This window comes from Ursus arctos, unplaced genomic scaffold, assembly GCF_023065955.2.
Source record: "Ursus arctos isolate Adak ecotype North America unplaced genomic scaffold, UrsArc2.0 scaffold_22, whole genome shotgun sequence".
NCBI classification, from domain to species: domain Eukaryota; kingdom Metazoa; phylum Chordata; class Mammalia; order Carnivora; family Ursidae; genus Ursus; species Ursus arctos.
The window spans coordinates 10720995-10736788 of NW_026622897.1; the positions used below are offsets into that span (position 1 = coordinate 10720995).

The window sequence follows — 15794 nt, forward strand, 5'->3', positions numbered from 1 at the left end:
CTTGCCATTTGCATCAATATGGATGAACAGAAAGCGTACTACACTAAGTGAAATAAGTCAGAAAGACAAATGTGATTTTACTTATATGTGGAGCCTAAAAACCAAACCAACCAACCAACCAACAAACCCTCAAAGAGAAACACTCATAAATCCTGAGAACAAGCTGGTGGATGCCAGAGGGGAAGGGGAGTGGGGAGACAGGTGAAACAGGTAAAGGAGATTAAGAAGTACACACTTACAGGCGTGAAGTATCTAAGTCAGATGAAGAGTGCGGCATAGGGAATACAGTCAGTAAGATTGTAATAATGTTGCATGGTGACTGCACATGTCGTGCTGAGCACTGAGTAATGTACAGAATGGCTGAATCACTGTGCTGTATGCCTGAAACTAATATAACAGTGTATGTCAACTACAATTTAAAAAAACATTTATGATCATGAAAAGCAGTGTAAAACTTTCAGAGTTTGGAAGAGATTAAGGAGATGATGATTAAATGCAATGTGGGATCATGGCTTCGGCTCTGGAACAGAAAAGAGACATTAATGGAAAAAATGGTGAAATTCAAATAAAGTCTGTAGTTTAGGTAATAGTCACTAATGCACCAATGTTAATTTCTTGATTTTGTACACCGTACAATAATTATACAAGATGTTATTATGTGAAGCTGGCTGAAGCATATATACGAATGCTCTATACGGTTTTTGAAATCCTTTCTATACTTATACAATTATTTAAATTTAAATATTCAAGGGCACCTGGGTGGCTCAGTTAGTTTAGCATCTGCCTTCGGCTCAGGTCATGATCCTGGGGTCCTGGAGTTGAGCCTGTGTCGGGCTCTCTGCTCAGCGGGGAGGCTGCTTCTCCCTCTGCCCCTGCCCCCACCCTGGCTCATGGGCGCGCTCTCTCTTTCTCTCTCTCTCTCTCAAATAATATCTTTATAAATTTTTTTTAAAACTTTCTCAAATGGTGAAATAGATTTCTCCATGAAATGTGTCATTTTCCCTATATTGTCTATCGAATAAATTTAGCAAGTAATTTATCATGTCCACACAGATTGCTGCCAGCTCTTCTGTCATTTCATGTTGCCATGTATACATGGTAGAGTTCTAGGCTCTTCATCTTGCTTGGTATGTTTTTCATCTATGAATATTACACTGTTTTTTAAAAAATATTTTATTATGCATGTATGTATGTATGTATCTGTGTGTCTGTCTGCCTATCTATTTATTTATTTTAGAGAGCCTGATGTGGGGCTTGATCCCACCACCCCAACATCATGACCTGAGCAGAAATCAAGTTGGATGCTTAACTGACTGAGCCACCCAGGTGCCCTGGTTTTTTTTTTTTTTTTAAACATGTCTTTGTATATTTTCTGGGGTAAATCTTTTGATGCTCTAAATTTTCAAAATTAGCTATCCAATGTACATTTCTGTTCCCATGTTGTTAAGAACCAGTGTTGCTAGAGTGAGGTAGCGAGATGGAATATGGGATGCTGGTTCCTTCATCTGATCCAGCACTGGGTATGCCGCAGAAGGGAGAAGATGGTATATTTGATATTAGTAAAAACTGTACAAAATCCCTAGAAAATCCAAGATAAATGGATTCTGATGCCCCTGGTCGAGGTCAGGGTTTAGGAAGAGGAAGCTAAGCCAGGGCAGGAGAAAGCTGGCAGTCAGGAACACGGAAAAGATTGAGGCAAGCCTTCTGGGTCCTTTTAATTCCCTTGCAATGCCCTGGTTCAAACATCGGTTGCTACCCTATGACTGTAGGGAGAGAAGCAGCAGCACCAAGTTTCAGTACCCACCTGGAGGGAGTGCAGTAGCATCCGGCACCGCGAGAGAAACCTGAGGGCAGGGAGGAGAAGCCTGCAGGTGCACATGAGGGAGTTAGCCCTCAGCTTTCACTCCTCCCCTATTGCTACCCGTGGGGACTCTGCTGTCATTTTACGCAGGATGGTCCTTTATTGTGTGGGGTTTCTCCACGCCTATACCATGTTTAATACTCCCAGCCCCTTGCCCAAAATGCCCTGGCAACAGTGTCCTTACAGCAGCCCCTGAATGCCCTTCACACATTTCCAAATAGCATTTTTGGTTGAGAAGCTGTGGTTTAGAGGATTAGGTCCCAAGAGGATGACAGCTCTTGGGAAAAACTGTGCTTCGGTGGAGGCACAGAAAAGTCACTTGAGACCAGTGTCACATTATGTGTGCGTGACCAACTGGAAATTGTGGAGGAAAAATCAAAATAGGCTCTTAGCCCTAAAGAACTCTTCTAAGAATCTCTGTAAACTCACTACACCAAGGGCACAAGCTAGCGCTTGGAGTTTGGCCTGTTCTCCTAGGGAGACATGACTGTTGACAGTAACAGATAATCCCGGGGAAATGTGGCATCACAGGAAGAATAATGAGACAACTGAGGGGACACCCACTATGTAAGAAGGGAAAAAGTAATGGACCACATCGAGCAAGAATTAGAGTTATCACATCATTAGAGAGAGAGAGAGAGCAACTGGAGATACTGATTATCTGACTGGAAAGCAGAAAACAAGCAGTCATAAAAAAAGAACCAGTTGAAGATTCTCAGTCTGAAATAAATAATATCTGCCATAAAGGACAGTCTGATGCAAGAGTAGAATGCATGCAGAAGGCCAATTAGGAAACTGAAAGATCAGGCTGAGGCAATCTCAGAAATCACCGAGGAGTAAAGAGTTGAAAGAATATGAAAGACAAGTTAAAAGATACGGAGCAGAGAAATAAATAGGTCAACATGTGTACAAATCCCAGAAAGGCAGGGTAAAATTCATGTAAACAAGCAGAGACACTACATTACTTTTAAGTACATGTGAAAATAAAAAATAGACCACATACTGGGTCACAAGGAAAACCTCAACAACTGTTAAATTCATTATTTAAATGTAAATCACGATGAAATCACAACAAAATTTTGGCAGTGAATAATAATGAAATTCCCTTTATCAAATGTTCTAGAATGCCACCGAGTTATACTGAGAGGGAAATACCTAACTGCATATATAGCTATTAAATAGCAGGAAGAATTAAGACCAAATGAGCTAGAGGTCAAGGTCAGGAATAGTAAAGGAATAGCACAGTAAGATTGAAGAAGTAAGGAAATCGTAAGTAAAAGAGCAGATGTTACTAGGAGATGGAACAGGGGCTCCTGGGGGGCTCAGTCCGTTGAGCATCTGACTCTAGATTTCAGCTCAGGTCATGATCTCAGGGCCCTGGGATTGAGCCCCACTTTGGGCTCCGTGCTCAGCGGGGAGTCTGTTTCTCCCTCTGCCCTCCCCACCCTGCTCGTGCTCTCTCTCTTTCTCAAATAAAAATCTTTAAAAAAAAAAGAAGCAATAATCAACAGAATAAAAAACTTAATTCTTAGAACAAATCTAAAAAGTAAATTTCCAATAAATTTGATCAATAGAAAGGGAAAATATACAAACAATTTCGGGGAATAAAGAGGGTTTAGTACAGCTGATACAAAGGCTTTTGAAATCATGAGAGTATACTAAAAAAACTGTATCAATACATTTCCAAAGCTTGGCACAGGGACTATTTTCAAAATATATGACAATGAAATTGATGGGAGAAGAAATAAACTCAAAAAAGGTAATCATTCTGTGCACAGTACCTTCCTTCCAAGGACTGCAGCATAAGGGTAGGGGGTGGGGTGTAACTTCGACAGTAGGGAAACCTGACAAAGAACCTCAGCCAGGTGACCAAGGTCAACATCGGTAGTGACAAACCATATGGATAAGATGTACCCTTGATATACAGTGCTAAAAATGACACCTCACCTCTGCAGTTTTCTCCAAAGCCATAACTTCAACCTACATGAGAAAAATACCAGGTAAATCCCAATTGATGGACATTTTATGTAAAATAGCTGATCAGTACTCCTCAAAATCAAGTCATCAAAAACAAGTAAAGTCTGAAAAACTATTATGGCCAAAAGGAATTTAACAAGACATGTCAGCTAAATGTAACACGGCATCTTGGAACAGAAAAAGGACATTAGATACAAACTAAAGAAATCTGAATAAAGTATAGTTTTTAGTTAATGATCATGTATCAATATTGGCTAATTATAAGAATATACCATAGAATATGTGTTATCATAGTAACATATGCTACATATGTTTATATCATAATATAAATGTTTGATGATAATATGTTAATAATACAAGAATGCAAAAGTATTTGGGAACTCTGTACTATCCTCCCCATTTTTCTGTAAATCTAAAACTATTTTAAAAATTTAAATTTATTAAAAATTTTAAAGTGTAATGATTAAAGAATATAAATTCATAACAAAACCTCTCCAACCTGTACCACAAGCACAAGTTTTACTTGATCTACCCTTTTTACCTATGTTATATAAACTATTTAGAAATAGAAAGAAAGACTGAAAATTCCTCACACTATTTTGTGAGGAAAGTAGAGAAAGGAAAAATTAATTTTTTCACTAGACAGACCTGACTAATCCTAAGTAGATGACTACCCAATTGCATTCTGTAATATACAGGGGAAGAAAACTGTCATGGCTTCGTTTTGTCCCAGGAAGACAATGATGGACGTCCACTGTATTTTGCCATGGGAGACCCAGCTCAGAACCCCAGGGTCCATATGGAGCTTCTTTTAAGGTGAAGACATTTGAGATTCAATAGATGTGGATAGAAGCCTTCTTGCAGCATTCTTTATCTGATAAAGAGCAGCAACTTCCGGGAAAGGAGGCTACCATAAATGCCCCAGGGGCACCTGCATAAACCAACATTATCGCAAACTTTCTTATAATTTGTTCTTCTAAAAAACTGGTTGTCTTTCCTAAAGAAACCTATTTGTTCTTCCCCAAGAGCCTTTTCTCCCTCCTCCCCTTTTCTTATCCATCTTAATAAATTAGGTGGATAAGCCTCCAACCTTAAACATTTAATAAGACAGCTACTTTTTGTTGGCTCCCATATGCACATACACAAATCGTGTTTTCTTCATGTTACTCTGTCTTTTTTCAGTGTGATTCACAGGACTCCCGTTACTAAGCAGGAGGGAATAGAGGAACAGTTTTTCCTTCCTGACAACCCCATTAACATTTAGATGAAGGAAATGTGATCCTTTCACTTGATGCTGAAAAAAGTCAATAAAATGCAACTCTCATTTATAATTAAAAAATAAAACAACGTAAAAACCTCTCAGCACACTAGAAATAGAAACTTGATTAGTATAATAAAAGATATTTATTAAAACCCTATATCCAATACATTATGCTTACCTGTAATATTTTAGAAGAATTTACACTAGTTAGGAAGAAATTTGTCACCACAACTTTTACTCAATGTTTTCCTGGAGTTGTAGCAAAAGTACAAAGACCTAAAAGGGGGAAAATGACAAGAAGAGACAAAATGAGAAAATTGCCTGTTTCATGATAACATAAAAGTCCACATAGATAAATCCACAAATTATTAGAAGTAATAAGAAAGTTTGGTCACAGTGTTTGATATAAGATTATGAGTTGAATTTTGTCTCCCCAAAATTGACTTCTACCTGAAATTTCAGATGGTGACCTTATTTGGAAAGAGGCCCTTTGCAGATGTAATTCATTAAGGAGCTCAAGATGAGATCATTCTCAGTTTCGTGAGGCCCCAAATTTAATGAGTGATGTCTTAACAAAGACAAGAGGACGCAGAAAGAAGGAGATCCTGTGAAGATGGAAGTAGAGATTGGAGTTACATTGCCATAAGCCAAGGAATGCCTGGGGTCACTAGAAGCTGAGAGTGGCAAGCAGGGATTCCTCCCTGAAGTCTTCAGAGCGAGCATGGCCCTTCTGACCCCTTGATTTCAGACTCCTGGCTTCCAAAACTACGAGAGACTCAATTTAGGTTGTTTCAGCCACACAGTTGGTGGTACTTTGTCATGGCAGCCCTAGGAAATTAATCCACATATCAATCGTATTCTGAAGCAGTAACAACGACCAACTGAAAATATATTAGTAAAAACTATTTGCAGTAACATATAAAATTAACACAAGATATAAAAGATTCTTACGGACGTTATAAAATGTTAAAGGACATAAGGCAGGAACAAGTGGAATAGTAGGTCATGTTTATCAACAGGAAAGATTAGAAAGATCGTAATTCTTCCCCAAATTCTATCAGCCCTCTGTAAGCTGATTCTAATTATTATATAGAAGAGCACCAGGATGAACATAGGTAACCAAATCTGCAGAAGAAGATCAAAATAAAGGGCCTACCCTGCCAGATATCGAATTACTAAAAAGCCATTATAATTAAGACAGTGTGGCATTTGCACAACTATAAACTGACCACCATGATAGAACAAAAAGCCCATAAACCAACTTACTAAGAAAGTCTGATAAAGAAGAAGGTATTGTTACAAACTGGTGGAAAGGATACACAATGCATAAATGATTGCTCATAGTGGGGGGAAATTGTTATATCTTCTTGTTGGACTGGTCCCTTTATAATTATGTAATGCCCTTCGATTTTGCTATAGCCTTTGTTCTAAAAGTTTATTTTGTCTGATTTAAGTATTACAATTCCAGCTTTTCTCCCCCCACTATATTTACATGGAATGTGTTTTCTATCCGTTCACTTTGAATCTTTAGGTGTGAAGCGAGTCTCCTGTAGGCAGCATATAGACGGGTCTTATTTTATTTTTTTTATCCATTCAGTTACCCTATTTCTTTAGATTGGAGGATTCAACCCATTTACATTTAAAGTAATTACTGCTAGGTAATGTGATGACTTCCATTTTCTTAATTGTTTTCTGGTTGTTTATGTCGTTTTTCTCTTTTCTTGCTCTCTTCCTTCATGGTTTGATGGCTTTCTTCAGTGCTATACTTGGATTCCCTCCTCTTTATCATGTATCTGTTACAGATTTTTGTTTTGTGGTTACCATGGAGTTGATATATAATATCCAAAACATATAGCAGTGTATATTAAATTCATAGTTTCGTACATATTATAAAAACTACATTTTTACTCTCCATGTTCTATGTACACGATGTTATATTTTGTATCTTTTTCTTTTGTGAGTTCCTTAATTTTTTAGATTCACTTTTCTACTTTGGTCTTTTAATCTGCTTTATGAGTGATCGATCTACTACCTTTATTGTGTTTGCTTTAGCTCATGAAAGTTTTTTTTCATAATTTTCTTACTCCTAGTTCTGGCCTTTTCTTTTCCCCTTGAAGAAGTCCCTTTTACATTTTTAAGGCTAGTTTACTGGTGACGAACCTCTTTAACCTTTGTTTGTCTGGCAAATGCTTTATGTTTCCTTCCACTTTGAACAATAATCTTGCCAGTTAGAGTATTCTTGATTGTAGGTCTTTTTCTTTTTCAGGAGTTTGAATAGATCATGGCACTTTCTTCTGGCGTACAGAATTTCTGTTGAAAAATCAGCTCGTGGCCTTATCAAGTTTCCCTAGTATTTAATTATTTATCTCTCTTCTGTTGCTAAAATCCTCTCTTTATCTTTAATCTGAAGTTTTAAATGTTGTGTGTGTTGGGGTGGGCCTCCTGGGGTTCATCTTCTTTGCAGCTCTCTGCTTCCTGGACCCGGACGGCTGTTTCTTTGTCAGGTCAGGGAAGTTGTCAACTAGTATTTCTTCAAGTGTTCTGTCCCTTTCTCAGTCACTTCTTCTTGGGGGACCTTAAAATGCAAATGTTAGTAGGGCTGATGTTGTCCCAGAGATCTCTTAACCTGTCATTAATTTTTTATCCTTTTTTCTTTTTGCTGTTCGGCTTGGCTGCTTTACCTTGTCTGGACCACTGATAGGCTTTTCTGACAGGAATCTGATAGGAATAATGATTCCCTCTAGCGTATTTTTCATTCAGTTATTTATTCAACTTGGATTGTTATTTTATACTTTCTCTCTATGTTGAAGCTCCCACTGAGTTCATCTGCTCTTGTCTTTATGACCAATACTTTTTTTTGTTTTGTTTTGTTTTTTTAAAGATTTTATTTATTTATTTGACAGAGAGACAGCCAGCGAGAGAGGGAACACAAGCAGGGGGAGTGGGAGAGGAAGAAGCAGGCTCATAGCAGAGGAGCCTGATGTGGGGCTCGATCCCATAGCGCCGGGATCACGCCCTGAGCCGAGGGCAGATGCTTAACCGCTGTGCCACCCAGGCGCCCCAATGACCAATACTTTGGATTGTTTTTCTAGTAGGTTGCTTCTCTCCATTTTGTTTAGTTCTTCTTCTGAGGTTCTGTCTTGTTCTTTCATTTGTAACATATTCCTGTGAGTCCCCCCCGCCCCCCACCATGAGTTGGACAAAACAGCTGCTGTTTCTAGATTTGACGAAACGGCCTTGTGCAGGAATATCCCCTGCATTGACCGTACCTGGTGGCTTGGCTGGCTGCCTGGGATCGTAGCCAGCACAGGTTGGGAGACCTGGGACACTCTACGCTGGGGCTGCCAAGGTGGGATGGCTGGAGCTAACACAGGCATGGCTTGGAGGGCCCAGGGCTCTCCGCACAGAAGGCACTCTGGCGAGACGGCTGAGGTAAAGCAGGCAGGGCCTAGGTGGGTCCTGGGGTACTCTGTGTAAGGGGCTCCCGGCAGGGCAGCTGGAGCCAAAGCAAGTATGGAACGGGTGGCACCAGCATGCTCCACTCGGGGTGCCTGGCAGAATGGCTGGAGCGCAAGTCAGATTGGTCCAGGTGGTCTAGGGGCACTCTGTGCAGGTAGCCCCCTGATTAGACAGCTGGAGCTGAGGTGGCTGGGGGCCAGAAGGTCTTGGGGCAGTGTGAACCTGGGGGGCTCTGGTGGGACAACTGTAGCTGAAGTAAATATAGGCCTGGGGTGTTCCAAGATGCTCCGCACTCGTGTTGTCTTGGTAAAGTGGCTGGGGCTGTAGTGGCACTGTCCAGGGGTGTCCTGCTGCATGCCGTGCTGGGGCTGCCTTCTGGGGCCTCCTTGGGGATGGCTGAGGCTGGCGTGGGCTAGGGTCTTGGGCTGGCAGAGACGGCAGGCCAGCCAGGGTGCCCATACCCTGCTTCCACCTGTGCTATCAAGATGGAGGAGAAAGTAAGCGATGGCACTTGCCTGCCCCTCCAACCCTGAAGAGCATTCCAGCAGCTCCTCTGCGGCAGAATTATAGGCTGGTTCCTTTATATTCTAGTTGCTATTTTTAACTGTGGCTTCCCCCCCCCCCCCCCGTGTCCCAGGGCATCCAGGGCTGGTGTGGACTAGGCGCCTGGTATTCACTGAAGGGACAGACCAGCGAGGGGCAGGCCTGCTCGTATCTGTGCTATCAAAGTGGGGGGGGGGGTGTAAACAGTGGTGCTTACCATCACTTCCTACCCTTCCACCACTGGGTGGAGGGTTTATTCTTCCATATTCTATTCGCACATTTAAACCACAGCTTTTTCTGTGCCCAGGGCAGAGGAATCTGCTCCTCGTCCCTCAGTACTCGCTCTCTTCACTGCAGCTTGCAGCACCAGGGAGTGGGCTTCCACTGTTATCCTGTCTTCATCTCTCCTGGTTGTTCTCTACGTGGTCCCTCCTTCATTCATTGGGCAGAAGCTGTTCAGTCAGCCCTCAGCTCTTCTTCAGGAATAACTGCTCTGTGTATAAGTGTAGATTAAGTGTGTTCATGGAGGAGGTAAATTTGGGGTCTTGCGATGTTGCCATCTTGCACTCTATTAAAATTTTTGATTTCAATGCAACAAAAAATAATCTAAAGCAAAGTAAAAATGCAAGGCATAAACTATACGTCCAATCAATAAAGTCAAAGGATTTTTTCCTGGAGCTCATAAAGAATGCTTTCCAAAGCAGAGAAGTAGACAATGAACAGAGCGACAGGAAAACGTCATGAATAGTCAATTCAAGTGTTCATAAGATGATACTTGAACGCTTAATAAATGTGCAAAGATGCTCAACATTATTACTCAAGTATGAGAGACCTGAAATCACAGTGACAGACATGTCACACCCATCATATAGATCAAGTTTAGAATTATACAAATTACAATCTGGGGCCAATATTTGACTTAAAGGAGCATTTATACAGTGCTGACATAAGTGACGAATTAAGGAGAACAATTTGGGAACTTCTAGTCAAATTTCATATGTGCATAAACTTTGACCCAGTGTTTATATCTATTGGTTAGTATTTCAGAGCAAAATCTTTCAATTTGCTAGGTTAAATGAAGATATCCTATGATCTGCAAATAATGACAGTTTGTGTCTTTTCAAGCTCTTATATTTTTAAATTTCTTTCACCTTTTTGTTCTGGCCTGGGATAGCAGTGGTCATCCTTATGGTTTCCATATGTTAAAAGAACTATTTCTAAATTTTCACTGTTAAGTAAAATGACCGCTGCAGAATTTTGGCAGATAGTTTTTTTTTTTAAGATTTTATTTTATTTATTTGACAGAGAGAGACAGCCAGCGAGAGAGGGAACACATGCAGGGGGAGTGGGAGAGGGAGAAGCAGGCTCCTAGCGGAGGAGCCTGATGTGGGGCTCCATCCCAGAACACCGGGATCACGCCCTGAGCTGAAGGCAGACGCTTCATGACTGCGCTACCCAGGCGCCCCTTGGCAGATAGTTTTTTGAAAAGATAAATGCTCTTTTCTGTTTCTAGCTTTTTGAGAGTTTTTATCATAAATAAACATAAATACCCTTATCAAATAGTTTTGTGCATCTATGAAAATAAGCATTAATTTTTCTTAAATTCCTTAATGAGAGTTCAGCAAATTACATTGAGAGGTGTTTTTTTGTTTTGTTTAAGATCCTGAGACAAACTACATTTGGTCCCAAGGTCAAGATTACTTCACCTTATAAGGGGAATTGATAAATTTTTTTTAAAACCTGAATTATAAAAGTGAACTCTCATTAAGTAATAAAGTTACTATTAATTTCAATAGGAAGATAGTTTAAATATTTTTAGCATCAAAATAACACCCATTTTTACTATAATGTCACTGAATACCATTAAAATAGACACAATTCCTTCAATAGTTAAAATCCATTTGGGAATACAACCTGCCAAGGCATTGTCTCTATATTAATTATATAATAATTTTTATCTTCTCTCATTAAGGACTTCTCTTTTTAAACTATTATGCATCTCACCCTTAGGAATATGCCCACACAGAGGTGTTATCCGTGATTCTCCATGTTCATGCAATTCAACCTCCAAGGGGAAAGAAGAAAATCCAGGAAGAAAAGCCAGAGCAAAAGACCTTGGTGGAAGCAACAAGGCAAATTATACCGCACTCTCTGCAACCATTGACAAATAAGGGCATTGGGTCTGAGATTAGGGTTCTGTAAGCCAGCACATGACCCCGGAAAGGCCCCAACAGCACACCTGGAAAGGTGACTGCAGAGAGGGTCTAACCCCATAGAGCCCACCTGCTGGCAGGGTGCCCTAAATTGAAAATAACCCTTATAAAACCAACATGAGGCCACCTATGGGGTTTTATTTAATATCCCTAATCAAGAGGGAGTCTGATACCCTGAATGGTTACTTACCACTGGTATAGTTATTTTTATTTATCTTACACCCTGATAGATTTGGCAAACTAATGTTTTACTTAGGATTTCCATATGTATGTTCCTAAGTTAAATAAGCCAGTAATTGTCTTTTATTGTACTGTCTTTATCAGCTTTGATATAAGGTTTCCTAGCATAAATTGCAGGCTTTTCCTTTGTTTTCTGAAACAACTTGTATAAGATAGGATAATCTCTTCCATAAAAGTCTGACAACTGTCACTTGCAAAACCATCTAAATCTAGTGCTTGCTTAGAAGAAAGTCTTTATCTTTTTATTTTCTTAATGCTTACTGCTCTTTTTAAGTTTTCCATTTCTCCTTAAGCTAACTTTGGAATTTTATGTTTTTCCAGAAATGTATCTTTTCTTTTAGTCCCCAAATTTGTTGGTTAATAGGTTTATAACATTTACTCTATATTTTGTTCATCAAGACTCCATTTTTAAGACTTATCTTTCTTCTTAGCCTTTAAAAAAAACCCTTATTTTAGTTTTGCGAATACTCTCTATGGCATAGTAAAAAATACATTTGGCTTCTCTCCGTGGTTCCTGATACAAAGCTCCTAAAACTTTCAGTTTCTTGAGTGATAGGAGTGCTTTTATTCATAATGAGCCCCGTTAGACCATAGCTGAGCTTATGAGGTGACTCAAGGTGGGGGCCAGGCCGTAGATGGCCTCAGGATAGGGACTAGTCATCAGAAAGCCCAAACATGTGATTTTAGAGTGGGGGCTTACAGTCCTCCTGGGGGGGGGGGAAGGGCTGGGGATTGAGTCATAAAAACTCTTGAACAGTATTTAGAGAGCTTCTGGGCTTGTGAACACATTAGTGTGCTGGGAGGGGGGTACACTCAGAGACGACATGCAAACTCTGAACTTCCTTCTCATGCTGTGTCCTGTGCGTTTCTACCATTTGGCTGTTCCTTAGTTGTATCCTTTATAATAAACAGGTAATAGTAAGTAAAGTGCTTTCCTGCATTCTGTGAGTCATTCTAGTGAATAATCAAACCTGAGGAGGGGGTTTTAGGAACCCCCAAATGTATACCAGTTGGTCAGAAGTACAGGTGGTCTCTGAGACTTGCATGTGATATGGGGGCTGTCTTGTGGGACTAAACACTTAACCTTTGGGGTCTGCGCTAACTCTGGAAAATTGGTGATAGAACGGAATTGTTAGACAACTAGCTGGTATCGGAGAATAGATTGGTATGTGGGTAACGACATATTTGGTGTGAGAATAAAACCATACACTCACTCACTATTGCTTTTTGGTTTGTTTGTTTGTTTATTTATTTATCTGACTTGCTCATTGGGACTGTCTCCTCTGGTTTCTTAAACTCAAGAGTTATCTAATTAAAACTTTTTCCTTTTAAATGTATTCAAGGAAAATTTCCTTCTAAGTTTTGTTTCGATGTGTTACAAATTCTGACATGAACTTTGTTATCATCTAAACTATATTAATGTCATCCTTACCAGAGCAAGGCAGAATGCATTCTAAGACCAGGAAGAAGTCTAGGATGTCTGTTCTTACTAACATTATACTTGAGACTTTCGCGCAAGGCTGAGAGAGAGTCCTTCCAAGACATGCAAGGCCTGCTGAAGCTGTGGAAAGGGTAGGAAAGCTGAGCCACATGACTTGGAGGCAGTCCAAGCCTTCACTTTTGCAGTGGCCTGCCAAAGTGAGGGGGCTGGTGAGACAGGGGAAGACAGAAATGCCTCCAAAGCACTTCAGGCTGCACTGATCTAGTGCCTGCAGTGCTCTCCAACAGTTAGAGACAAGGCCCCTGGATGTAGAGGATTCTATTAAGGTGCAGTAATCAGAGAGTGACACTGGAGAGCAAATAGAAATCCCCAGACAGCCCAAGAAGCTAGCATCATGAACTGGAAATTTGGTGTCTGGTCTCTGAAGCATGAAGGGATCTGTGGAGTCTTGTGCATGATTAGATCCCAGTTGTATTTGGGAGAAAGCTCTGATCTTGCCCTTGAATATTTTAAAACCAGTGTTGAACGGACTCAAGGTTAAGATGTAACAAAGCCCAGACACAGCTCAACTATACACTAAATTGACTCAATCCTGCATTGGGGTAACTTGACAGAAGGAGAGCGTGCCCTTTTTAGGGAGGGGGTGAATATTATTTACTTCAATATCTAATATTTGTTTATACAAAATATCTGACACAGAGTCAAAAACTACAAGTCACAGAAGGAAGACTCAAAGTCTGTTTGCTGGAATCAGTAGACAGGTATTTTAATATAACCATGACAAATACGTTAAAAAATCTAGTGGAAAAACTGGACAACATGAATAGATACAGAAATTTCAGCAGAGAGATAAAAATTACTAAAGAGAATCAATTATTTTGATGGAACTTAGATGAAAATGTTAAAAATGAAAAATTGCAGACATGAAAATTTTATTGGAATTATAGCAGACTGGACTCAGAAGAACAGCAAACTTGAAGACAAGCCAATAGCAATTACACAAAATAAAAAACCAAAATAAAAAAGCAAAAACTCCAAGAGAATATCTAAGATCTGTGGGACAATATCAACTTATCTAGTATACAAGTAATTAGAGGCCTAAAAAAAGAAAAGAGATAATGGGGCAGTAAATATATCTGGAGAAATTATGACTGAGAATGTTCTAAAACTGATAAAGGACTTCAACTCACAGATCTAAGAAGCTCGATGAACCCCCAAAACAACAAAACAGACTTCCTTGACCAGGCATATCAGAGTCAAACTGTTGAGAAATGAAGATGAGAAATCGTTTAACAGCCCAAGAAAAAGACACATGACATACAAAGTGTATTAGTCAGGGTTCTCCTAAGAAATGCAACCTAAAATATGTATGTATGTATTACATGTTGTGAGTTTGTAGCAGAAATAGAAATAAAGCTATATGATCACAGGGGCATAAGGTAGCAAAGAGTAAATAGAATTATACTGCTGAATAGTTCCTACATTAATCATGAAGCAGTACGTTACTAGAAAATAGACTGTGATAAGTTAAAGATTTACTTTATAAACTCTAGAGCAGGGGTGAGCGATTTATTTTTCAATAAAAGGCCAGATGGTACATATTCAAGGCTTTGCAGGCCTGAGTGTCTCTGTCATAAGTATTCGATTCTGCTGTTGTACTGCAATGTGGAAACAACCATAGAGCATAGGTAGACATATGCTGGGCTGTGTTCCAATAAAATTTTATTTGGAAAAACAAGCTGTGGGCCATTTTTTGGCCTATGGACCATAGTTGCTATAGTTGAGTGATCACCGATAATAAAACAAAGAGGTACAATTCAAAATTCAATGAGCCATGCAAGTATTTGTGAGCGAATGTTCATAGCATCGTTATTCACAATGACTCCAAACTGGAGGACACTGGAGTGTCTGCTAACGGGAGAATGCGGCATATGTATGTAATGAAGTAGTATTCAGCCATAAAAAGGGATGAACTACTTATATACACTAGGGTCTGGGTGAGCCGCAAAGCTACTGTGCTCAGTGAAGGAAGGCAGGCACAGGAGACTACCGTACTGCATGACTCCACTTGCCGTATGAAGAAATTTGAAATGCCTAGAAAAGGCAAAGCTGTAGAGACAGAAACTACCACAGTGGTTGCTTGGCTGGGGATGAGGAGGAGACGGGAAGGGGGATTAACAGCAAATGGGCATGAAGGGTCATCTCGGGGATGTTAGAACATGAAGATATTCTAAAACCGATTGATGGTGATTGTTGTACACGGCCACGAAACAAAAGTCGGTTGAAATGGAGGAGGTCTGAGGGCAGGAAGGCAGCTAGGAGGAAATAATTATAGGATCGTAAAAGAGGGACAGATCCAGGGGCCTTTTTTGACTGCACACTGCAGTCTTTTTGCCTTTGGGATAATGTTTACCAACCATTTTCCATGTTTTAAACATACTCCTCAGGGTTATGACACTCCTCTCAGTTACAGCAAATCAGTAAGACAGGGTTTCTAGGAGTGCTGGGTGATCAATGCAGTTTGAAAGAGGGTTCGGCTGTACACTTGGAATGGGAAGATTATACAATATGTGAAATATGCCTCAATAAAGTAATCTTTCAATAGGTCAATAAAGACTTCTGTTTCTTCAGAATGTAACAAGTTGCAAAAAACACACTCTTATTCTAACAATCAGGAAAAAAGCCAGATAATATCCCGAAGTGTAACTTCCTTGAGTAGAGAGCTCAAGTAGCGAGACATTCAAATGATCCGAAAAACAAGTGATCCAATTTAAAAATGGGCAGACGAGCAGCAGCTGC

The 15794-nt window shown here is 39.9% G+C and overlaps 1 protein-coding gene across 2 annotated transcripts in view; it reads right to left on the bottom strand.

Annotated features, from left to right (window-relative positions):
- LOC113260029 (NXPE family member 4-like) overlaps nucleotides 1-15794 on the bottom strand; it is a 70893-nt gene that overhangs the window by 23493 nt on the left and 31606 nt on the right. For both annotated transcript variants that reach the window (XM_044386633.3, XM_026505715.4), the window contains exon 2: nucleotides 5278-5375. The gene's annotated coding sequence lies outside the window, so the exon portion shown is untranslated. The remainder of the gene's footprint in view (nucleotides 1-5277; nucleotides 5376-15794) is intronic.